The 24,583-nt window shown below is 42.8% G+C and overlaps 1 protein-coding gene across 9 annotated transcripts in view; it reads left to right on the top strand.

Annotated features, from left to right (window-relative positions):
- The window catches only part of ELAVL2 (ELAV like RNA binding protein 2), a 151,515-nt gene that overhangs the window by 103,495 nt on the left and 23,437 nt on the right, over positions 1 to 24,583 (top strand). The window lies entirely within an intron of this gene.

The following is a 24,583-nucleotide window of genomic DNA, read 5'->3' as shown; positions in this document are numbered from 1 at the left end:
TTTTAGCCCCCGAGGGAACAGCAGTGCTTTCCTTTTCTTTTGAGCAGTCTCTGCATTCTAGGCCAAGTCAGAGGCCCATTTGGAGTTGGCTAGGCTCTAGCGTGGCATGGTGCCCCTATGATTTATCCCTGCACAAACCTACCTGGTGATTTCAGGGAATTTTTTCAGGTTACCTGAATTTATATATTCAAGCAGCCTCCTGACACTTATTTATTTTTTAACCAGAATGTGAATTCAGGATTCCTCCTGAGAATTAGTCCCCAACTCCCATCTTAACCATCCTCTGGTTTCTCTCTTCTCTCCTCCCTGCCCACCCCCGCCCAGTGATTCATTCAGAATGAAATTGTCACTCTTCCAAATGTCATTTCATGAGCAGATCTTTGCAGTTGCTTATCACCCAGACCACATTTCTGGCTTCACTGCTAATGAAGGTCATTCTGGAAGAATATCGAACTAGAGGATTTCTAGGTGAATTAGACACTTTCTCACATCCCACCTCTCAATTCCTATGCCCACTTCCATCTCTGCTGGATTCTTCAGACCCCAACTTCATCCTTCATCAACAACACACCAATCAGTAGGGGCATATTCTGGAAATTATAGTTACCAGACAGTGCACCACCTCCAAGTCACCCAATCCAGAATACCACTCTTGCATCATACCCCACTTCACCCTCATCTCCTGCCCCCGGCCCCTACAGAGACTTTGTTTGTCTCTGGGTCCCCTCCCCCTCTTCCAATCAGGGGTCCTGTATTCCCTAGAATGGTTTCATCACTGGAAGGAAGGTCCCAAGGCCCTCAACACTGCCCTCTGCTAAATCCAATTTGCTTGCTCCCTTGTCATTCTGCCTGTTGTCTTTACACTACCAATATCTCTTACCCCCCACCCCCACCATTCCTGCATTCATTCATGCAACTGAGTATTGTTGATTGAAACCTAGAAACTTGACTATTCTCTACCCCTTCATGTTGACCCTTTTGCAGTCAGTGGGTCCTTTGAAATACTCAGTTGTGCTATGGTATCTCCCTCATTGGCTCATAACCCTTGCCAACTATTCCTGCCTTTTCAAAGCCGTAAGTTGCCCACTTCTTCCTTCTCTTACTCAGATCACCTTGCTAACTACTTTGTTACCAAAAAGTGGCCATAAGAGAGGAACTTCTCCAAGAGCTACCTTTGCCTCTGTCCTGCTCCCCATTTCATTTTTCTACTTCCCAGCTGTCTCAAAAGTCTCCTGCCTGCTCTTAAAATGTAGCCCCTTGATCTCTACCATGAGCCCCAACCCCTCTGGCCTCTCCCAAACACTTGCTTCCAACCTCCCCTCTTCCCTTACTGCTGTCTTCAACCTTTGATTCTCTTCTGGCTCCTTCCGTTTGCCTCCACATGCACTCAGATAGCCCTCTCTGACTCCACCATACCCCCATCCATTTTCCCAGTCCCTTCTACCTACCTGTTCCCCTCATCTCCTTGAACAAACCATACTTACCTGCTGCCTTCATGTTCCCTCTATTCACTCCTTGACTCTCTGAAATCTATTTTTGTGCCCATTACCTTTACTGAAACTGTGCCCAGCAAGGTATACAGTGACCACCTTTTGGCCAAAACTAATAGATTCTCCTTAGTCATAAGCCTCTTTGAATTCTTGACTCTTTCTTAGAAAGAAGTGGCTAAAAATATCTAACTAAAAGTGCCTATTAGGAACTCTCCCTGATGTTAGCCTCACCAACACACAGTCCCCTTTGATTCGCTCCCCGTCTTCTTTCCTTGTCTCCTTTGTTGGTTTTCATTCCTACTTTCACCTTTTAACAGTGGGTATCCCACAAGGCTTCTCTACTCTTCTCATTCTTCACAATCTCCTGGGGGAACTCATCCACTCCCTAGGTTTCACCTATCACCTCTTTGTGGATGATTTGCAGATCTCTTGCTAGCCTTAACCTCTCATCTACTTAACACCTAAATTGTTTTTTGTCATATGGAGTTTAAGGAGCCACTGGGTTATCCTTATGGAGGTATCCTGAAAACAAAACATTATTTTCTACCTTAAACAACCACTTTCTGCCAGTCCCCTCTCAGGTGACCCCAGCACCATTCTCCTTAGAAGGTAACAACCTTGGTATCATTTTTAACTTCTCTTTCGCCTCCCACATTGAATCTAAATCCTGCCATTGTTTCCCAGATCCATTCCTTCCTCTTAGTCCTCTACCCTGGTCTTGGTCCAAGGTTATGATTTCTCCTGGTTGGACTACTGCATTAATCACCTTATTGACCTCCTGCCCTCCAGCCTCTCCCCTTTTCAGCCTGTCCTACATTCCTTGGATTGTGTTACTAAAATACCATTTGAAATGTATCACTCACTTAAGACCCTCCAATGGCTACTGATGTTTGTCCGTCTGAGACAGAGGCTTCAAGGCTCTCTACCAGCAATCTCCTTACATATCCACTCTCTTCTCTCAGCTTGCACTCTAACCTTCTAACTTTTGTTTGCTCTTAACTTTCCCGTCTCTGACCCATTGTGCACATTTATTCCTGCATGGAGCTTCTTTCTTGAAATTTAGCAAACTATATTCCTCCCCACCTTCAAAGTCCTCCTCCAGGAGGCATTTTATGACTAACCCCTCTCTCCTGAAGTCAGTTCACCTTATCAGCCACCCTTAGCACTTGTGTATATTGGTTTACTTATACCACATATTCATTTTTTGCTTATTTTTGTTACTGGTTGCATATGTTTTTTTTCCTTTTATTTCCATTGTATGTATATTATCTGTACCTACTTCTCCTCTTCCATGTTAGATTGTAAGCTCCTCAAGGGCAGGGATCGTACCTTCTACTTTGTATGCTTCCAGGCACTTAGTTCAGTGTTCTACACTCAAGTACTCAATAAATGCTGATGATGATGATGGGAGGGGGGGAGACTTCTGTGAGAAGACCTACCAAGTTGATACCTCCCATATTAGAACCACCAAACTTTATGGACTTTGCCTTGATAATGGAGCAGCCATCTGTGGTTAAGAAGGATCCTCAGTTCTCTGTTCCTTAGGGAAGTAGCCACACCTGCCTTCAGGAACCTGGCAGCCTGGAATCCATCTTCAAACATGGTGGTTACCTCTACTTTTTAGCCCTTTTTCCTCCACCCCACCACCAAGGGGTTTATTTCCACCATGGGTAGAGCCAGTTGTTGTGGGAGGCTTGTGCAATATCTAGATCCCTTGACCCCCATCTCCAAGTGCATTGGCACAGAAGCTCATGCACTAAATTCTGCAGTCAGAGCATCCAGTCATTTGGCCTACATGATAAAATACCAGCCACAAGTGCTGACCATTGTCAGAGGGCATTTCTCTCACTGGAGTTGGTCATTTAAAGCCGTACGTAATACCATCAAGAGTTAGGTTAGTGCCTGCAAGTGAGGTCAGGCAAGAACATGACTATCACCCTTTCCAGAGGCATCTTGGCTTGCTTGGCTGAGGCCAGATAGTTTACCTGTTATCACACAAGCCCAAGTTATTTCACAACAACATGCTGTGGAGCTCAGATTGTATTTTGAAAGAATTAAGGAAGGGAGGGCCAGAAGTTCAACTATTTTATTTCTTCCTTGGACTCTAGAAATTGGGTGACCTGCAGCCTGTCTTGAACCTCTGGGAGCTAAATTTTAGCATAGAAAAAGAAAAGTTCAAAATGGCATCCTTGTTTCCTTCCCCGACAACCTTGCCCTAGGTGACTTAGTTCCCTGAACAAGAAGTATGCTTATTTCCACAAACTTTACACCTTGTATACCATATATTCTTCTGTTTTTGGATGGGGATTATCACTTTTGGCTTTGTTCCCCTTCCTCTAGACTCACATTTCTCCTGTGGATTTTTCACAAAGTGCCTGACAGCTCCTGTGTCTTGGATCACATGGCAGGCCTCCATATTTTTATTTAATTGGATGACTAACCAGGAACACTTCTGTGTTGTCCCCCTTGCAGGACCTTGAGTACATCATGGCACTGCTCTAATGCTGCTTGGCAGTGCTTGGGCTTCAGGTTGAAGCTCCTGAAGTTCAGGACCATTCCATCTCCAGTCCTGGGCTTCTTTGGGGTAACTGTGAATTAAAAAGCAGGGCATAAGACATTCTAGTGGTAAATCACGCCTCCAAGTGCAGAACCATGTACTGGCAAAAGTGATTTTTCACCTACCAGGCTTCATGATAACCATGACAGATGGTCTTCCCTTGCTTCACTTTTAATTGAGTCCCATTCAACTAGCTCTCTGATTGCAGTGGAGGGAAGGATTTATGCTCCTATTCTTTGAGTCCAGAGAACTTGGTATATGTCCTTTAACCCTCAGGTGGTGGTCCCAAATAGCAAGCTTGTCAAGAGACCACCCTTCATCAGGTGGTGTAGATAAAAAGGTACCTCATTGAAAGATCAGGGAGTCCTCTTATGGGGCCCAAGGGCCCAGGAAACATTGTTATGCAATTTCTAGGGGACACACATTGAAGTGCTGAAGATATTCAAAGAGTTCAAATAATTCAAATGAGAAGCAGCCTGGCCTAGTGGTTAGAACACGGGCCTGGGAGCCAGAAGACCTGGGTTCTAATCTAGGCTCCACCACTTGTCTGCTGTGATGTTAAATAAATGGCTTAAATTATCTGTACCTCATCTGTAAAATGGGGATTAAGACTGTGAATCCCATGTGAGACATGGACTGTGTCCAACCTTAGTACAGTGCCTGGCACATAATGAATGCTTAAGAAGTACCATAAAATAGTTCATATAGCAACCTGGTTCATCCTGGTTCAGGCAAATAATCCACCATATTCTATCTAAATAAGCAAGACATTATTTACTCAAGAGCCCATTTCTTGGAATATCTGAATCTAGAACTGGGCAGTGGATGATGAGGCTTGGCTTTCCCTTGCCACTACTTTTCTAGAAAATGAGAATAGACTGTTAGAAAAGCTGAGGGGAGAAGCCTTGGTTCCCACGAATGATGCTAAGGTACTGAAGTTGCTTAAGACCCATTAGATTAGTGGGTACTATTAAGTCAACCACCTTGCCTCAGTGGAGGATGCCAAACTATTCATGTTCTCCCTTAGATCACTGAGGGCAGGGGGAGCAGCTATAAATGCTCTATTCTGGTTGAAGTGATTAGTTTGGATAACCACCCCCTAATCCTGTTGTCCAAGATTCTGGAAAACTTAGATTGCTCTTAGAGGGCCCCCACATCTTTAGACAGGAAAGGTTAGCTCCCTAAGACTCTTAAACATAGGTGGTCAGTTCTCCTGGGATGGAACTCATTTTTGCTTACCTTGGATGGCAGCTGAATAAAGCATCCAGGTTTCAGTGGTTGCTATAGCTAGTAGCATGGCTTCTGAGTAGGTAGGGATGGGCACATTGGGTATGCCAGAACACGGACCCAGGTTCTTGTTGGCTGGTCAGGGAGCCTATCACTAGATTTATCTACTGAAGGGGATGTAATTCTTTCTTTGGGGCTGGTTTTTGTACCACTGATCTGTTCAAACATTTTGGAATATTCCCCTCATTTGGAACATACAGGACTCAAGGTGGCTTCTATTATGTACACTTAGTGGCTCTCTCCCCCTTTCATGTTTCTCAAGAGTAGGCTGGTGGGGAACTCCATCCCCTTGTGGCTAAGTTTTTGAAGAACCTGTTCAAACTTGTCACCAGTGAAGACCCTTCTTCCACCTGGGGAGAGTAACCCTAGTCTCACTCATCTGACCAAACTGAGCCCCTTCTGTAGCTTTGCCTCAAAATGCTCTTTGAGAAGATTTTTTTTTTCTGGTGGCAGTTGCCTCCTGCCAATGCACAAGCAAGATTTAAGTGTTGCTAAGCCATGCTTTCATTTCCAGGATATTTGAGAATCTGGCAATTTTGCACATTTACGTGGGTTTTCTATTCAAGGCGGTCTCCTGCCTTTGCATCAACCTGAAGATCAATTTGCCCTCCTTTTTCTGAAACCTAATTTCTCAGCAGAGGCTGCCTTAGGCACCCTGGAAGTCAGGGAAGATGGTGCTTTACTTCCAGGTTGGCCCAAAGCATTCATGTTGGATGGGTGACTTAATCTGCCCTGTAAAGCCAAGGTCCCAGGAGATAATCTTGAAGAGATTGCTGGCAAAAATCACATTCCATTTTATAGTGGATCAGGGCTCACCCTCCCAGATTCAGTCTCCACCCATTCTGTCAGCTACCTGGCAGCCCCTACAGCAGCCCTAAGCAAGAACTCCATAGAAGACTCCACTTATATTTCTCAGTCATTATTGTTTGCATACAGCTTCTAGTGGAGAGATCCATTCTGGTAGATGCATCCTAAACCTGTTTCAGCTCGATCCCACCACCTTCCTGGGACCAGGTGTGGAAGCTACCTGAGTGATCATCTGGCGTGTCCCTTACCCACCTTAGGAGAAGCAAAGATTACTTTCAGTAACTTGAGTTCTCCAAAGATGTGTAGTCACGCCGGATGATCAAACCCGCCATCCTCCCCTCTCTTGAGGGTGGTGCTTTTTTCTCTTTGTGCTCTATTCGGCAGGGCTCCAGCTCTGTCGGGAAACTGGAGGGGAGGGGGGCCAGCCTCCCTAGGAACATGGAAGGGGCAGAGCCTGACCCCTTTCCAGTCAGGCTGCCTGTTATCCAGGGAGGCAGCATCACAAGCTTTACAAGGACGAGTCCAGGGGTATCTTGGAGCGGCTACCAGAGTGATCATCTGGCAGGTCTCCACACCTTCGGAATACTCAGTTTATGGTAAGTAACCCTTGCATACTGGCTACTCTTTTTGCCATAGAGAAAACTGATTTGGATATAAATTTTCTGACCCTGGCAATACCTTACCAGAAAGGGACTGTAAGGACAGTTTGGGGAGCTGGGAATAGTGGGATGAAGAATGTGAAAGAAAAGCCCTGATTCCCACCCTATTCCAAATACCTGAATCAAGTTGTTTGTGTCATCATCATCATCATCAGTATTTATTGAGTGCTTCCTGTGTGCAGAGCACTGTACTAGGTGCTTGGGACCATACAATAGAAGTAGGGGATATGGTCCTTGCCCTTGAGGAGTTTACAAGTAGTGTAGTAATCAAACTCCTGCCCATCATGAGTTTCTTGCCAATCAATATTTGTTTGGTTGCTCCTCCCTTTGAGACATTTCAGAAGGTCTGGGGAGAGGCTGTCCAAGTTGGGCTCTGAACATCTGGGTCTCTCCCAGTGACTGGGCCCTCCTGGAACTGGCTCTTGCTGCCAACACATCAACTGGGGCTTGAGGAGAGTGCTTAGGGTTGGAGATAAGCTGAAATGGGGAGGTGGTACAAGAGTAAGTACGGTGTGCCCATTCATGTTTTGAATGATTTCAAAGCCCATACTCCTTTTCTTTTGGCATTGCCCTTCTGGACCAGGGATCCCATGACAGTAAAGGGGCTGGGCTGCCCCTCACTGATGTGTGTGTCCCAAGGAGCCGACTTAGCCATGATACAACACTAGCCTGAGGTCACCACGTGGGGCCTGAACTGCAGTGTGCCAGCCACCAGCAGCACTGTCAGCTCCCAGAGTGACCTGGCATTGCTCTGGGTGGGCATGGGTGGGGAGGGGGAATTGGTCTGTGCTCCTGCTCTTTGGGCCTCTGGCTTAGCCTGAGGACCTGTCTTGGTCCCACTGTCCTCACTGGGCTGCAGGGTGAATAAGAGCAGCTTGCCAGTACTGTGGTTTTAAATGCTTTGACTTTAATTGCACCACCCCATGACTGCCCAGTCTCATGGGAATGACCAGGAATTTAGAGGAGCCAACATTGCTGCCATGGTGGCTGCTTCTTTTAATCCTTTTTCCCCACTCCTCTATTCCAGTATGACTCAGTTTTTGCTTTCATTCCTGTCCTTGGGTAGTGAAGGAAGCACTTCACTCAAATCAAGAAATAATCATTTTTAACAAGGCCCTCTGAGCCCAAAGCTGTGATACCTAGCAGCATTCTCTAGCAGGGCCTGTTACACAAATCAGGGCCCGGGGCAGATGGCTCCTTGGTATGGATTGGGGCCTGCTTCTGGGAGCAAGGTGGAAGGTTTGAGGAACTAAATGTTTGCTGATAGCAGTTAATGGATGAGACAACTGTCTCCTTGGTAGTTCTAGTGCCATATCTCTGGCTCCCCAAAATTAACTCTCTCAAAGCTGCCTTGATTAGGGCCCTGGGCAATTACCCTGCTTGCTTTCCCCCTGAACAGCAGCCCTGCCCTTCAGTTGGTGTTTTTTAGGTGGAACTTGTAAACAGTTTCCCTGGAATCTGTTGCTGAGTTTTAAAAGATGCTTGTCTGATGTATTTTTTTTTCTTAAAGCCTGCTCACCCTTTCTAGCTGCTGCTCTCCCTGAACTACTCCATTCTTTCCCTTTACTCTCTTTTTTTCCAGAACAGAGTGCTGAAGTCTACCCATGAACCCCATAACTTCGATTATGTGAAGTAATTCCGGGTAGTCCTCACTTTCCTTTTCAGAGCTTGTGTAATAACAAGTGTCAATTACTTGAAAGGATCTAGAAATGAGGGTCAAGTGATAAGTGTCTTTATTTCGGGAGGACGGTTAGGCTTTTCAGGTACTTGAAAAGCCTTACAGTGGGATGATCCATTAAGGGTATCAGCTTGTGGTGGGAATCTTTGAACTGTGGAAGCACCAGACATTGCCACCACTGCTGATCTAGCACTTCCAGGCTGGGAACTGGAGCTTCCGGCACTACTGGCAATACATTACCCAGTGTACTGAAATCTGTCCCTCCCCTGGAAGAGCCAGATATAGCAGATAAAAATGGCTGTAATTGCTACTGGTTTCTGGTTGTAACCTCCCCAGTGATTTCCCACTCCTGCTGTTGCCTGAGTCAAGTGGTGGCTGTAAGGACCCTCTGGCTCTACTAAAACAGTGGGTGTCCAGTGGAGGTGGTGGCAGCATCCAGGCTGCAGCTAAAGGACAAATGTTGGGGGTTAGTAGTGGCAGCATTTTCTTCATTCCCTTCCCCCGGTCCCTTATTTACCCTTTCCTCTATCGCAACTCTTTCTCCTCCCCCTGCACCTTATTCCTCTGTTTGCCCTTCATCTCCCCATCACCGTGCCCCCCCACCCCCCCCAACTGGTAGTAAAATGGAATCTGTTTAAATTTAATGTAGATAGCAAAAAGTTATTTCATGGTACCACTCTGTTCCTGTTGCCTGCTCCACTTCCAAAAATATACCCACAAAGCTATTCCAGGAAGCTGTTGAATTTTTTTTTTTTAGCAGTGTTAGGAAAGTAGGCTAGTGTGTTTCCTTTTCATGACTAGAAAGAGGACAAAAATATAATTCGCTAATTATTTCATAAGTTGGGATTGGAGAGCTGGCATGTTTTGACTGAAATTTGTCATATTAACATTAGTTCAGTGGTATTCTACTTGAAAATGGACTCTCATCTGTAGTCCCAAGGAAAGGAAGAACTACACTTCTGATAAGATAGAATGTCCTGGCTATTGTAATTGGGTAAATGACCAGTGGTATTTATTGATCACTTACTGTGTGCAGAGCACTCTACTAAGCACTTGGGAGAATGCAGTACAACAAAGTTGGTAGACACCTACCCTGCCCACAGGGAGCTTACAGTCTAGAGGAGACAGATGTTAAAATAAATTATAGATATTTACATAAGTTCTGAGGGGATGAAGGTGGAGTGAATATCAAGTGGTTTAAGGTTATAGATCCAAGTGCATAGGTGACTTAATAGGGAGGAAGAATAGAGGAAATGACAGCTTAATTGGGGAAGACCTCTTGGAGAAGATGTGATTTTAATAAGACTTTGAAGGTTTAGGGAGTGGTTGTCAGAGGGAGAGGGACTTCCAGGCCAGAGAGAGGAGTCGGTGATAAGGTACAGTAAGTAGGTTGGTGTTTAGAGGAGCGAAGTGAGCAGCCTGGGTTGAAGTAGGAAATCAGTGAGGTGAGATAGGAGGGAACAAGCTGATTGCCTTAAAGCTATTGGTAGGGGAAAATGACATGGCCTGAATTTTGCTGATGCCTGTAGTCTGAGTTGTTTACTTCATGATAACACATACTTTTTTTTATTACTGTTGAATTATTCTGCTTCATACCAAAATGTTAGTATAGTGTCACCTGAACTGAGTGGCTCCCTCAATCTCTAATTTGGGTCACCGGGATTGCTTTCTGTCTTTGCCTCAGTTTGGCTTTAGGCAGCAGGGTGATCCAGATGGACTATGTGAAACATTCTACAGTGCTGGAAGTTCTAAGGGGCCCGTCTTTGTGGTTCAGGAAAGGATGAAGGTGTTGAACGAGTGTGGCGAACCAGCTTATGTGGTTCGGCGAGGTGTAGAATAAGAGGCATGTACAGTTTCCAAAACCAAAGTTCGGAAACATTGCTTACAACTTTCTAGGTTGGGGGAACATCAAGACAAACAGCCACAGAAAGAAATTTCAAGCGTTAGCAAGCATCCTTGCCCTGCCTTTCTTGCTCGCTCTTTCTCATTCTTGTTCTCTCTTGCTCACTCACTCTCTTCCTTTTAGTTTGAGTCTACATTTGCTTCACTTACCTGTGCCTGTTACCTCATCTGTACAAGGAGGATTAAATCCTCCTCCCTCCAATTTAGGCCATGGACCCTATGTGGAACAGGGACTGTGTCCAACCTGATTATCCTGAATCTACCCCTGTGCTTAGTACCGTGCTTGGTACATAGTAAGTGCTTAACAAGTACCATTATTAGTGGAAAATATAGTATGAAATGGGTGGTAAGGAGTATGAGAAAATGTTAGTTTTGGATAAATCACACCATGGATAATGGCCAAGAAGCTTAGTTCATAATTTTGTAATAGTGTCTCCTTCCTCAGGGATATTTTCAGTGTCTTGCCAAATCTTGAATATGGAGGTTTAAGTCAGATTTAGCGTTTTCTAAATTCTAAATATGTAAAACATCGAGGCTGTTTGTCTTAATGTTCCCCCAACCTAGAAGGAGCTCCAGACTGTAAGCTCTTTATGGGCAGGGAACGTGTCTATCAACTCTCTCATATTGTACTTTCCCAAGTGCTTAGTACAGTGTTCTGCACACAGTCAGCACTCAAATATGATTGATACTAGTCAAGTTGCTTGCTCATACCTTCCCATAATTGTGGAACCATATCTATGAAAAGGAATCTCCAGTCATTAGGGCAAGCTTTGTTTTTTAAGTAATCTTTCCATTAGCAAGAGCCTCAAGGGAACTATGAAATATGTATTGTATAAAACTTCCTTAGCACATTGGAGGTTGTTCATCTTTGAAAGCAAGAGGAGAAACACCAGTTGCCTCTGTATTTTGTTCTTCTCCCGTAGAAGAACATTGATCTAGCACGTAGCAGAAGGGATCTTATTTGGAGATTTAATTAAAGCAAGCGAATCTTATTGATGCTATCAATCAGCAGAGATGGAGGGAGAGGGCATCGTGCCAGACCATTTAGTGGTCTTGACAGTGTAATTAAATACCTCAGGACAGTATTCTCAAGATAAAGTGAGGTGCTTCTGCTGATTGGAACCAGTAGAATAGTTTGTCTTGGAGCAATTGTAAAATAGGTTTACTCCCTCTTCTCTTTCTTCTTCTCCTCCCCTTATCTCTAAATTTCCACAGTAGTAATAGAAATTGTTCATTTGTGTGGGTGACTTGTGTTCACAAGTTTCCTAGACAGAAAAGGGAGATTATGTAATCATATACTGAAAAGGTACATGTGGTCTGTGCTCTTTTTCCCCCATTGTATACACATAAAGATAGTTCTTTGCTGTGTTAATGTTTGTCCCATACAGAACCTGTTTCAGCTTTCCAGTCTGTCACTTGGCTGAAGGAGCACAATCTTTCTCCCAGTTGCTGCCTAGTACCAGACTGGTTTGCTAGGTGGTACATCCACAGCTATTAAGATGGATGTCAAGGAGAGCAACCATTAGGCAGTTTCTCATGACTCCTGTTGCCACTCACAGACAGTACTGCATAGGATGGACCATTGGCCTGACTTGGTAATGGCACTTAATACGCTAAGAAAAATCAGTAAAGACCTCTAGGAAGGTAAGTCATATTCAATATAGATTCACATAGCTTCTGATGGCAAGAAGGCTCTGGGCATTATCTGACTCTTTGGCCAAGGTAACCAGGTAAATAATGTTAGGCAGGGAGTCTGTTCTGCCTTCTAAAGGCTTTATGTGACATCCCATATTATCTTGGAACTTCTTCTCCATTGGGATTCCAGGGTCCACATGTTTTCCCCTGCTACCTTTGGAGTGAAGACCAGTTTATTTGGTCCCAGTAATATTTATCTTTTTATCCCCCACCTGAAAATGGAATTTTAAGAGATTTTTGAATTTAGTACAGTTCCTTAAATATATTGTTTGAAAGTTACATTCATTTCTTTTGGGGTTTGGCAAAGAAGCCAAGCCCAAGCTTCTCTCAGAAATAGTAAGGGAATGATCCAGTTACTGTGGCTTTCAGTTATTTCCTGTAGATCTTGTTTTAAAGACTGAAATAGCATCTTTTACTTAAAATTTAGCTATATAAATGGATCCTTTGAACAGAACTATTCCCTTAAACATCTTCTAAGTGAATTTTCTTGTTACAGGCCCATGGAAAATGGTGCAGTCCTTATAAATCAAATGTTCCTGGGCTTTTGATTTCCCATTTCCCCTTAAATTGGCCATTTGGGGCACTGGACCAGAAGTCTATTGAAAATATCCTCTTTCCTTTCTGTTTCCAGTCCCCCAAACAGGGGCTCTAACTTCCTCCCATTTCTCATTCTGTTTTAGCCTCACTACAGGGCTGGAAAAATGCTCACTCAGAACCCCTGTTCTACCCATAGCTGAATAGCTCCATAGTTTGCCTGCTGTCAAAGTCATGACTCAAGCCCTAACTGGGAATCCTGCCACATTTCCCAACCCTGAGTTGCCTGTGCCTGCCTGTCCTGTGCTACAGTATTGGAAACAGAGAAACAGAAGTGTGATGGAATATTGGAACTGATGAGGAGGTGTAGGGATTGCAAAGAGGAGCTCAGGGGAGGAGGATTGCTCCATCTGGGACCTTCCAGATCCTCAGGTCCTCAGCTACATCAGAACATAAGCAAACCCTTATTGGTTCAGATCAGTGGTCCATCTGATCTAATTTTAATCTAATCTAATTCTGTTTCGAACTATAACTTTAGAAGGCTTATAGGAACAGTATTAAGATCACCTTTCCTGAAACTCCTCCTAATATTTAGGTTTGTGTTCTCTAACACTGTCACTTTCTTGGAGTTTCTCATCCTTGAAGGTATCACCTTCTTGAATGCATTGATATTTTCACCTGCACAATTTCCTGTTTGATCAGATTCCATATGGTTCCCTCATGCTGTGTGAATAAGTGTTTCTTTGTGTTTTTTGTACCTACCACCCTCTGGCTCCAGGTTGAAGAGCAATTCCATATTTGTCCTATTCACATCTTTCATGCTTAGTACAGTACCTGGCAAAGAGTAAGCGCTTAACAAATACCATAATTATTATTCATGATTGTACAGACTTCAGTCAGTCCCTCTTCAGTCTGCCCCTTTTCAGTCCTAACTCAGAAGACCTATCCTCACCTGGAAGCTTCTCCATCATCCTAATTGTCTTGGTTGCCTTATCTATACCTTCTCCAGCTCTATTGTGTTCTTCCTAAGATGTCCCTGGATGTGCAAAAGGCATTCAGGTGTAGGTGTGTGTGTATGTGTATATATATCTATGTATAGGTATGTATGCATCATGGCTTCATATAATCACAGAGCTATGTATGCCTTTTGGTTTCTGCCCCCTTCCTGATAATGCCCAACCTTTGGGTGGAATTTGTGGCTGCTCCTGCAATGTTGAATCAGTGAATTGAAAAACAGTGAATCAAGAACTTGCTTGAGTTCAAAGCCTATCAACATGCAGTGGGAATTTGAATTGCTTTTCTCTGATGCTCACTCCCAATGAAGTTCATGTGCTGTTTTTCAGTTTACTCACTCACCTTGAGGTTTTCATGGAGTTTATCCCCATCTGCATGGCATTTCACCACCAAAAAGGTTTAGTGTCATCTGCAAACCTTGGTGATTTCACTGCACATTCTCTCTTCCAGATAATCTATAAGGGTATTAACCTAAATCAGTACTAATACTGATCTCTGGGGTGGACCTTACTATGTACACTATTCTATCTTGAAAAGTGGATATTTAACTTACTCTTTATTTTCTTCCTTATGAGTAAGGGTTTTTTTATTTGCAGAATATTCCCTTAAAACTCATGATTACATGAGGCTATTAAAGGCCTCTGGTGTAAAAATCTGTCAAAGACCTCTTGAAAATATAAAAATGCTAAGTCTCCTGGTTCCCCTCTATCAACCTGCTTGTTGACCCTTTCAAAGAAATCCAACAGATCACTGAGGCGTAATTTCCCTTTAAAGAAACCATGTTGTCTTGTCCCTAACAAGTTGTATTTTTTGGTGTGATCACTGAACCTAAGTGTAATTACCAATTCTACTAATGTTTTAGGAGTAGAAGTGGAATTTACCAATCTGTAATCTAGAGAATAACCTCTGAAACTTGTTTTATACATGGAAGTTGCATTGGCAATCCACCAGTCTTCCAATACAGAGACTGTGCAAAGATAGATCACACGCCCCTGCTGGGAGTTCTGCAACTCCCACTTCTAGTTCTTTCAGAAAATTTTGGTGGATGCCATCCAGTGTCAGTGATTTGTTCTAGTGTATCAGTTTGATTTAAAACATCTTCTGTGATCACTTCAATTCTATCTAGTTCCTTTGACCTGTTGGCCATATAAACAATTTAGTTATGAGACTCTCATATCTTCCTTAATAAAGACCCAACTATAAAGAATGTGTGGAGCTTCGTGGGTTTCTCCCTTATTAATCTCTGATCACTACCTTTCATGTTAAGAAAACTTGTAGCCCCACCAGTTCCTTAGCTGGCTTCCATGGTTTGATGAATTGGAGGAATCTTTAATGATAAACTTTGACATCCCTTGCAAGGTGCTCTTCAGATACTTTTGTTGCCTCCCTTATTTCATTTACCCCTGATCTGCAGATTGTTAGACTTTTCTGTTCTCATTTAGGTGATCTTTCTACCTTTTGGAAGGATGACCATATTTTCTGATCCTTTGCCCTGTCCAGGTAGTCCTTCTTGCAGGGTTTCTGTTGGATTGCCTTTTCTTCTCTGTAAGTAACATCATATTTTAACTAGGCCTCAAAGATGGTATTCTTTTTAAACCAACCTTCAGGCTGCTAGTAAATCTCTTGGGCTATTTTTTTTCCTGCTATCTTTTATCCTTTTTATGTTAAGGTTCATGTTAATCAGTTACCCTTTCTAAAATTAAGTATCCTCATGTTGCTTTTTGGGACCTTTCTTTGCCCCCTGGAAAAATGTTAATTTTGAATTCTAGTTACTAGTGCAGAGTGGCTCTTCCATAGATAACCTCTTAATCAGATGTTGTCCACTTCTCAGGATTAAATCTGATAATTAATCCTTGTTGACACTGGCTAGCAGTCATAAAGTAGTCAAAAGCAGTGAATTATCCAATACTAAAAGCTTATCTCCACTTTTTCCTAATGAGTTCATTCAGCCTATGTATGGGAGGATTGTTGACCTCTCCCTGCATTTTGCATTTCTACTTTGCTAGATTTAACCATATCCCCAGTCTCACCTGACATTTGCTGATCAATTTCCTAATCCTGGTTGGGTACTCTGTGGTCTTTTTGGAAAGAGATTACATGGTCATCCTCTTGTCTTGGCTTTTGTTATTGCTATTTATGCTGTCCCAGAGTGCCTCATTTCTAGATCTTTTGTACCTCAGTGTGCTATTTTTGTTTTTCCTTCCCTGAACCAATTTTGAGCTACCAATTAGATCAAAGTCCTCATTATAATTCTTAGCCTTCTAGCATTTGTAGAGAAGCTTTTGCATATATTTTTGGCTTTACTTTTTGCCATCAGTCAGCTTCCCCATTTGATGGACAGCCTGATCTGTCCTCAGTGTTTTTCTCTTCTGTCCTATTTTATGACCTTCTGACGCCTCCAGCATTTCCTTGTCCTTGAGCCACCACCTTCCTGGGAGTTGTCAGTTGGATTTTGCTTTTCCTCACTATTGATGTTCCTCTGGTTTAGTTTAAAGCCTGCTCTACCACCTTTACGTTTTCAGTGCCATTTTGGTTGAAATGGAGCCACACCCTAACTGTACAAGTGCCACCTTCCCCAGAATGTCTAGCAATCCTTAGACTCTGAAGCCCTTTCTCTCTGCACCACTGTCTCATCCACATGTTGCCTTTGGGTCTCCACCTGCTTCTGGAGCCCAGCTCGTGAAGCTGATAGCATTTCAGAGAACACTTATGATGATGACTGTGGTATTTGTTAAGCACTTACTGTTCCATGGACTGTACTGGAACACTGGAGCGATTACAAGATAATCAGGTTGTACTAAGCCCTCAGTGATGAACGTCGCCGCTAGGTGTCCTTTTCAAAAATGGACAACCACATAAGTAATTACACAAAATACAAAGTTTGTGGGACTTTCCTCTGGGAACTTTGAAGGGAGGTGGGGGGAAGGACTGCAGTTACAGAAACACTGCTGCAGAGATCCGGGATTTCAGTCTTGTAGTAAACAACCCCAGTTCTACCTGCAAGCCTTCCTTGTTTGTTCTGTGTCACTGGTAGCAACATATACCATGAACACTGGCCCTTCTAACAATGTATGTTTCAGTATGCAGCTCCCGTACTCAGTCATTGCACCCCATGTCCTAGTGGGAACTTTTTTTATGGTATTTGTTAAACACTTAATATGTGCCAGGCTTTATTCTGAGTGCTGGGGGTAGATGCAAGGTAATCAGGTCAGACACAGTCCATGTCCCATGGGAGACTCACAGTCTTAATCCCCATTTTACAGATGAGGGAACTGAGGCACAGAAGTGAAATGACTTGCCCAAGGTCACACAGACAAGTGGCAGAGTTGGGATTTAGAACCCAGGTCCTTCTGACTCCCAGGTCTGTGCTCTATCTGCTAGGCCACACTGCTTCTCAACTTGACAAGTAGGAACAGGAAAGTGCGAGTGGTCCTGTGCAAGTCACTATTATCAGTTATTTTGTGCAGGTGATTATTGTGAACTGTCAGGACCAAGATCCACTTTTTTATTTTTTAAATAGTAGTTGTTAAGCACTTACTGTGTGCCATGTACTGTACTAAGTGCTGGAGTAAATACAATCTAATCAAGTTAGACACAATCCCTGTCCCACATGGGAATCATCGTTGCCTCATCTGTAAAATGGGGATGAAGACTGAGATGCAGAAGTCAAGTGACTTGCCTAGGGTCACACAGCAAACGAGTGGTGGAGCTGAGATTAGATTCCAGATCCTTCTGACTCCCAGGCCTGAGCTCTAACCAGTAGGCCACACTGCTTCTCTCTATTTGTCATCGATGGGAGGTTTCATCACAGTTTCTCTGGAAACCATATCACTGAACCTCTTTCACCCTCAGCTCTCTAACATTAATAATGATAATTATGGTATTTAAGGGCTTACTATGTGACAGACTCTGTACTAAGCACTGGGATGGATACAAGCAAATCAGACTGGACACAGTCCCTGTCACATGTCGGGCTCACCATTTCAATCCCCATTTTACAGATGAGGTAACTAAGACACAGAAAAGTGATGTGATTTGCCCCAAGTCACACAGCAGTCAAGTGGCAGATACGGAATTAGAACCCATGATCTTCTGACTCCCAAGCCTGTGCTCTATCCACTATGCCAGGCTGCTTCTCAAGCACTTAGCATAGTGTTCTGCACACAGTAAGCATTCAATAATTGATTCAACCACCTTTGTCAATAACTTATCTGTTCCCTTGGACCTTTTCCCCTCTCCAGCAGCCACTTGGTCCTCTTCCTACTTGTCTGTAGCTGCTGTCCTGCTGTTGTGCTGCCCCAACTCAGGCCAGTCCCTGCTCCCCATCCTCCAAGTTTGGATCCCCAGATGGTGGGGACTGCTGGGCATGGGAGGAGGTTGGTTAATGGAAGCAACAGTGAGGCCTGTTGCTTTGGAGATGTACAAAAGGAAAGTCACAGAAATAAAATAGAGCGGGTTGTGATGAGAGAGGGGAGTTTTGGGGCTACAGGGATGGGGAGGAGAGGGTTAGGGAAAATGGGGCAAAGTTTCTTCCCTGGAAAATTCCCTAAAGCTAACACTTTCTTGGCTATCATTTTCAGAAAGCATTTCTGAAATGGAACGCTTATACACAGCCCAGTTTCTTTGGCACTGGGGAAACGATTGGTAAGGGCACCTCCAGTGCTGACATGACCAGTCGTGCCACTGCGGAGCAGTCTCCATAATCTTGATGGACTTCTTAGGGGAGCCAAGTTTACTGGTTGCCGGAGTCTTGATTTACTGATGTGTGACGCATGCTTTTTTTAACATCAGTGAAAACTGAATAGAGCTTTTGATGCTGCTCCCTGCTCTTTTTCTCTACATGATCCGCTGTCAATTTGATGCCCACTGTGCCATTCTGAGGACTCATGGTACACTAATTCCAGGAGCCTATGACTAACAATATTCTTCTGTAATGAGACCAGAAAGACTCTGTCTAGGCTATCACTAGTCATGGAAGGGACTTAAGTGCCACAGTAGTTGTGGTGATTGGACCTTTTACCTTTCCTCTTGACCATGTTGATTCCTTCAGGTCCTGTAATATCTCCTCAGTATTCTATATGCTGAGAAAGCTCTTGTGTAAGTCTTGAAGCAGTGCGTCCTGTATGAGCTTGTAGACCTGAATAGGTGTGCCATAAGGTACAGGTGCTCCCCCATTTTTTATTTCTCCCTGTTGCCATTACGACTTGCTAAATAGTTGGAGCAAGTGTCATATCTTCAGAAGTTGACAAATTCTCTCCTCTTTATAGGCACTCATCTCTAATAGCAGGTATGTCCAAGAGAATGATGAAGTGTACCCATTCCCTTCTTGTTGATGATGACCCTAGAGCCATCTTTATTCTTAATAAGTGCTTTAGGAACACCTATGAATGTCCTGGGGCTGTGTGTTTTTAATGATGCATCCTTTAGTGTAATATTTATGCCATGGTCTTTAGGTGGCTCCCTGCTTTTGATACGTTGGAAGCGTTTTTTTTATTATTATTGGCTTTGGCATATTTTTCAAGGTGCTCTTCAAAGTTCTTTTGATCTGCCTAATTTTCTTTCTGCATTTAACCTGACACTTTATGGACTTTCTTGTTCTCCAGTGAGTGTTTTCACTTATTAAAGGATGGCACTCTTCCTTTAATGTGCTCATTTACCTTGCTGGCCATGCTGGGCTTCTTTTTGAAAAAACTGTTTTTTCTTGTAAAATGTGCCACGGAACTCGGACCTCTAATATGGTGATACTTGATCTTGTGGGGTTTCCCCCCTCCACCTCTCTATCTTCCCTGTCTCCTGAAACAGTCCCGGGATATTTAACATATTGAGAGAGGCACTGCAACTCTGTTGAACTGTACTTAAACCATTAGCTGGTATAAAAAAAAAAGCATAATCCAAATAAATGTAAATACCATAACTATCCCAGGATTCTGCTTCTGATAATGGCACTAAATAACGTTCAGATAAACAGTGTGCTTGCTATCCTACCCAGTCTCATGGAACTGTGTAGTATAGTCAGAAGGTCTTGAGAAACTCCAAATAGTACTCCTGTCTTGCTATGAGGCTTCTAAATGGAGACTGGTTTTTTGTTTTTTTCCAGAGGACTTAGGTTTCTGAGGTCCATTTTGATGCTAACCTTTCTCTAGGGTGTGGTTATAAATTACTGAGTGGCATTCATTCAGCAGTGTTGATCAAGCACCAGCTTTCATATTCTTCTTTGTGTTCTTAAGGTCAGCTGCATGAAAAGGGTTTAACAGGGTTCCATCCAGAACTTGTCCTATTGTACTCCATTGGTGACAGGGAAAGGATCAGAGAAGTTTTCTCCAAAAATTATGAGGCCAGCCATTTCTTCATGGATTAATAAGAGGATCTGGAGAAACTTCTCAGGACAGTGAACCCTGGTCAGTTGTTGTCAGAGCCCAGGTCTACTGATCATATATATGCTTTTGTAAGGTCTACTCACTCTGTATAGGGGGGTCTTGATTTTGTCCCCTGAATTTATTCTATATTTGATGAGCAGTGAGGATCCCATCTGTTGAGGTGAGCTCTAGAGGGCACGGTTAATTGTTTTCTTCAGTAATCAGTCCAGGAGGACGCTGGCTAGAATCTCATTGGCAGTGTAGAGCATTGAGAGCCAATGATAGTTTCTGTAGTCCATTCTCTCCCTTTTGTTCCTGAAGATGGTGACGATGGTGGCATCCTTGAAATCCTGTGGCATTTTTGCAGTGTTTCTTCTGTTGCAGAAGAGCCTACGAAGGCAACTGGGCAGCTTGTGTCCTGGCTGTTGCAGATCTCAGCTGGTTGCCATCAAATTCAAGAGTTATGCTCTTCTTCCTGGTTCTGATTTGCAAATGAGATGCTGCAAGTGCCTGAGAACCATATCACATATTGGCAGAATTAACTATTTTTTTTGTAGAGGGATATCCTCACAGTGGGAAGGGGTAAGGAGCTCTGTAAAGTGATGGTGTCATTTCCTTAAAATGCTTCTTTGCATCTGGAATAGATATATCTCTCCAGTAGTGCCATGGTGGAATGTAGGATCAGTATACATCCTTAGATGTGTAGATGTCTCATTTGGATTTGATCTGCATTGCCTTGTACCTCAATCCTGGCATCCTATCAACTTTCACACAAGCTTCTTAGCTTGCTGTGAATTCCACAGAATGCTTCAGTAAACATCCCTTTTATAAAGTCAGTGTTTTGAGGATCTTCAAAGTGATGAGAATGATTAAGATCAAAGAACTACTTGTGGCAAAAAGAGCTAAATATCAACAAATTAATCCTAGAGTTTTCTTCTGGAAGCACTCATATTCTTAAAGGCTGTCTGGTAAGGAGTAACCCATGGAAACATCCAATCTTTGATCAGATTGATAGGTGTGAGTTTTTTGTTGTTGTTGTTGTTGTAAAGCAGTTGCTTTGATGTTCTGAAGTTCCTTGAATGTTTTCTTTTCAGGTAGTTTGGCAGTTTGAGACCATGGCTTGGAATGTATTGGGTTATCATGGTTCAGTCCAGCACTCAGTGCCACACTTTGCAGTAATTCAAACAGCTTTGTCTTGTTGTCTTATTAGATCTAGATCTAATTAGTTAGCAATATAATTCCACCGCTTGGATCTCGGGGGCAGCCAAGATACCTTTAATAATAATGATGATGATGATGATGATGACGATGGTATTTGTTAGGTACTTACTATGTGCCAAGCACTGTTCTAAGCTCTTCTTTATTTGGATAGTGGAAAAATAACATTGGGTGGATTCCCTGAACAGGAACAATCCATTGTTATTTAGCATTTTTCTTCCATGTCTGCTGACAATTTTTTTTCCTTCACTTTTCAGCATCACTGTCCCCATGTGCATTGAGATCTTTCTTAAGGAAGCAGTGTGGTTCAGTGGAAAGAGCCCGGGCCTGGGAGTCAGAGGTCATGGGTTCAAATCCCGGCTCTGCCACTTGTCAGCTGTGTGACTGTGGGCAAGTCACTTAACTTCTCTGTGCCTCAGTTCCCTCATCTGTAAAATGGGGATTAAGACTGTGAACCTCACGTGGTGCAATCTGGTTACCCTTGTATCTACCCCAGCGCTTTAAGTGCTTACTATGTGCAGAGCACTGTTCTAATACCAACATTATTATTATCATTATTATTATGAATCAGCTCAACAGACATTGGTAATGCTGTAATGAATCTATCTAGAATCTAATGAAATCTTTTCTCCTCTTTAGTTTCAGATGTGGTAGGGATATAGACATTCATGATTGGGGCATAACCCTTTCTATTTTAGTAGTAAGGATAAGATCACTGAAAACTTACTATTGCCCTTGGGTAAATTAAGGCAGCTTGAGAAGTGTGGTATTCTGGCGATTAAGCCTTTAACTGCTTCAGAAGAGGGAATGCCATGTCAGAGAAGATTATCTGGCACCTATTTCCGGGAGCTGGCTTTTGTGAGGAAGTTCTGTTTTGCTCAGTGCTGTGATGTTGACATCATATCTGGCAACAAGTAGTAGAAGTCTGCCACTAAATTCAGCTACCTAGACATCCCTGTCCAATGATGCAAGGTCAACAAAGAGGCAGAAAACTAATCAATAAGCTAACGTATCCTTTAAACTCAGAAAAAAAGTGGCACCAACGTGGTATAAAAATTGACCAAACCTAAGGTAAGTGTGGCAGTTGTAGTGTCCAACTTTTTTTTATGACTTTAGACTTGGACCCACCACATATGCCACACCATCTTCCGGAAGAGTTTCAGCAATGCCACCTGTCATACAATACTTAACATTAAGTGCCAGGACCATAGATAATGAGGAGGAGCTTAGATCATCAGTCTTGGAACAATCCCCATGTCCTCACTATGTCCTGCCCTTTGGAGAAGTGATGAGGCCAGATATCCTGCTGTCTTCTAAATTACTGGAATAAGGTCACTGTATAGAGGGTGCACAGAGAAACATTTTCAAGACAATGAAGCTAAACATAAAACAGTGTGACATAGCAGTGGACAATTGGGAGGCAGCTACAGGAAACAAGTCAGCCTGGCTTACAATTCAAAATGAGTTAACTGTATTGGAGCAGAGGCTTCCAGAAGATCATGATACCAAGGAGAAATGGAAACAGCTCCAGGCATTATGGGTCATAAATTCAGCAGTGTGGCCAAAGATAGTTTTAATATGTGGTGGATGCTGGATGATTGTTGATCTTAAGTTTGATATTTTCAGTCACACCTACATATCCTAAAATAGAGACTCTGCCCTTCTGGTCCAAAGAGGACAATATCAGTTATATATGCATCATTTCACTCACTGAGGAGAAAATGCTTGTGAGAAATTGACATGATCCTTTAAAGAGACTTTAAAAACTCTGGGTGAGATGAAGTCAAGGAATGTAGATCATGAAAAGCAATAGTCCATGGGTAGAAGCAATATAAAATCTGGGGCTGAAAATAAACAATAGATTCTAGATGTTGCCCAAGGTATGAACATGAATAACAAGCTATGGTACCATTGACAGCAATTATTACTCTAGGGAGAGGGGAGGCTTTGAGAGGGAAGAATCTGCGATGTCAGGTAGTGGACTGATCATGAAGAGGATGACTTGGAAGTCAGCCACAAAGCAAAGCTAACTGAAAATGCATGAGCAAATGAGCTCTCCAAGAGTGGGTATATGAAGGGAAGGCCCAGGTCCAAGCCAGCAGAATGTTCAGTTAAAGGGAAAGGAGAAGAACTGGAATGGAAACAGAGTGGGCATACAAACATGAAAGATGCTTTGCTTTTGAAGTTTTCCTTTAGTTTCCTAACGGGGGGCAATGATCATTCATTTAATTCAATTGTATTTATTGAGCACTTACTGTGGGCAGAGCACTGTACTAAGCGCTTGGAATGTACAATTTGGCAACAGATAGAGACAATTCCTGCCCAACAATGGACTCACAGTCTAAAACGGGGAGACAGACAGCAAAACAAGTAGTCAGGCATCGGTACCATCAGAATAGATAAATAGAATCATATATATATATATATATATATCATTAAAACAGTAATAATATATATATAAATATACACAAATGCTGTGGGGAGGGGAAGGGGGTACAGCAGAGGGAGGGAGTAGGGGGAATGGGGAGGGAAGGAGGAGCAGAGGGAAAGGGAGGGCTCAGTCTGGGAAGGTCTCCTGAAGGAGGTGAGATCTCCTATAAGGTGATCCTTTATAGTAGTTATGACTAAAACACTTATGAGATTTTCATGCTTATATTTTCACCCTTGTATTTTGCTAGTTTTGTGTCTCATTACTTATATGTGTCAAGGGAGCATATATATGAATATTTACAGGATTGGAAATGGTATGAGAAATATTGAATTCAGGATTTCCTATTTAGAACCTGGTAGTGAGCAATTCTTAACTACCCCAGCAAAAATGTTAATGGTATTCATTCATTAAATGTATCAATCCACCAATTCTATTTGAGCACTTACTGTGTGCAGAGCACTGCACTAAGCACTTGGGAGAGTACAATGTAACAGACACATTCTCTGCTTACAATGGGCTAAGCCACTATATATTTTGTGTGCTTATTGGGGTTTTTAGAGGGGCAAAAATGAAATGGTTAAGTAGATGTTATGATTAAGCACTCAAAATGCTTTCCACCAATGTTGAGATGATCTATTGGCTTTTTGGTTCTTTTCCCCAAGAGTAAAAATTCAACAAAGGAAAATTTTTATTCCATATTAATAGTTGAGAATGAACTGCAGGTTTCAGTGCTTGATCTAAATAAAATGCGTGACACAACATAGCCCTCTTTTTATCCATTTAATTTAGTCACATGGCTGAGAATGAACTAAGCACTACTTAATGTAGTTTTGAGAGGTTGTTTAAATTCCTTCATAATGTAAATGAGTTTATATTTCCAATTTATACTTTGGCCAAACAAATGTTAGAATCCTCTTCTATGTCTCATGGTGATTGAACACATTATGCTTGACAA

Source organism: Ornithorhynchus anatinus, chromosome X5 (assembly GCF_004115215.2).
Source record: "Ornithorhynchus anatinus isolate Pmale09 chromosome X5, mOrnAna1.pri.v4, whole genome shotgun sequence".
Classification (NCBI taxonomy): Eukaryota; Metazoa; Chordata; class Mammalia; order Monotremata; family Ornithorhynchidae; genus Ornithorhynchus; species Ornithorhynchus anatinus.
This window is presented reverse-complemented; position numbering and strand designations above follow the sequence as displayed.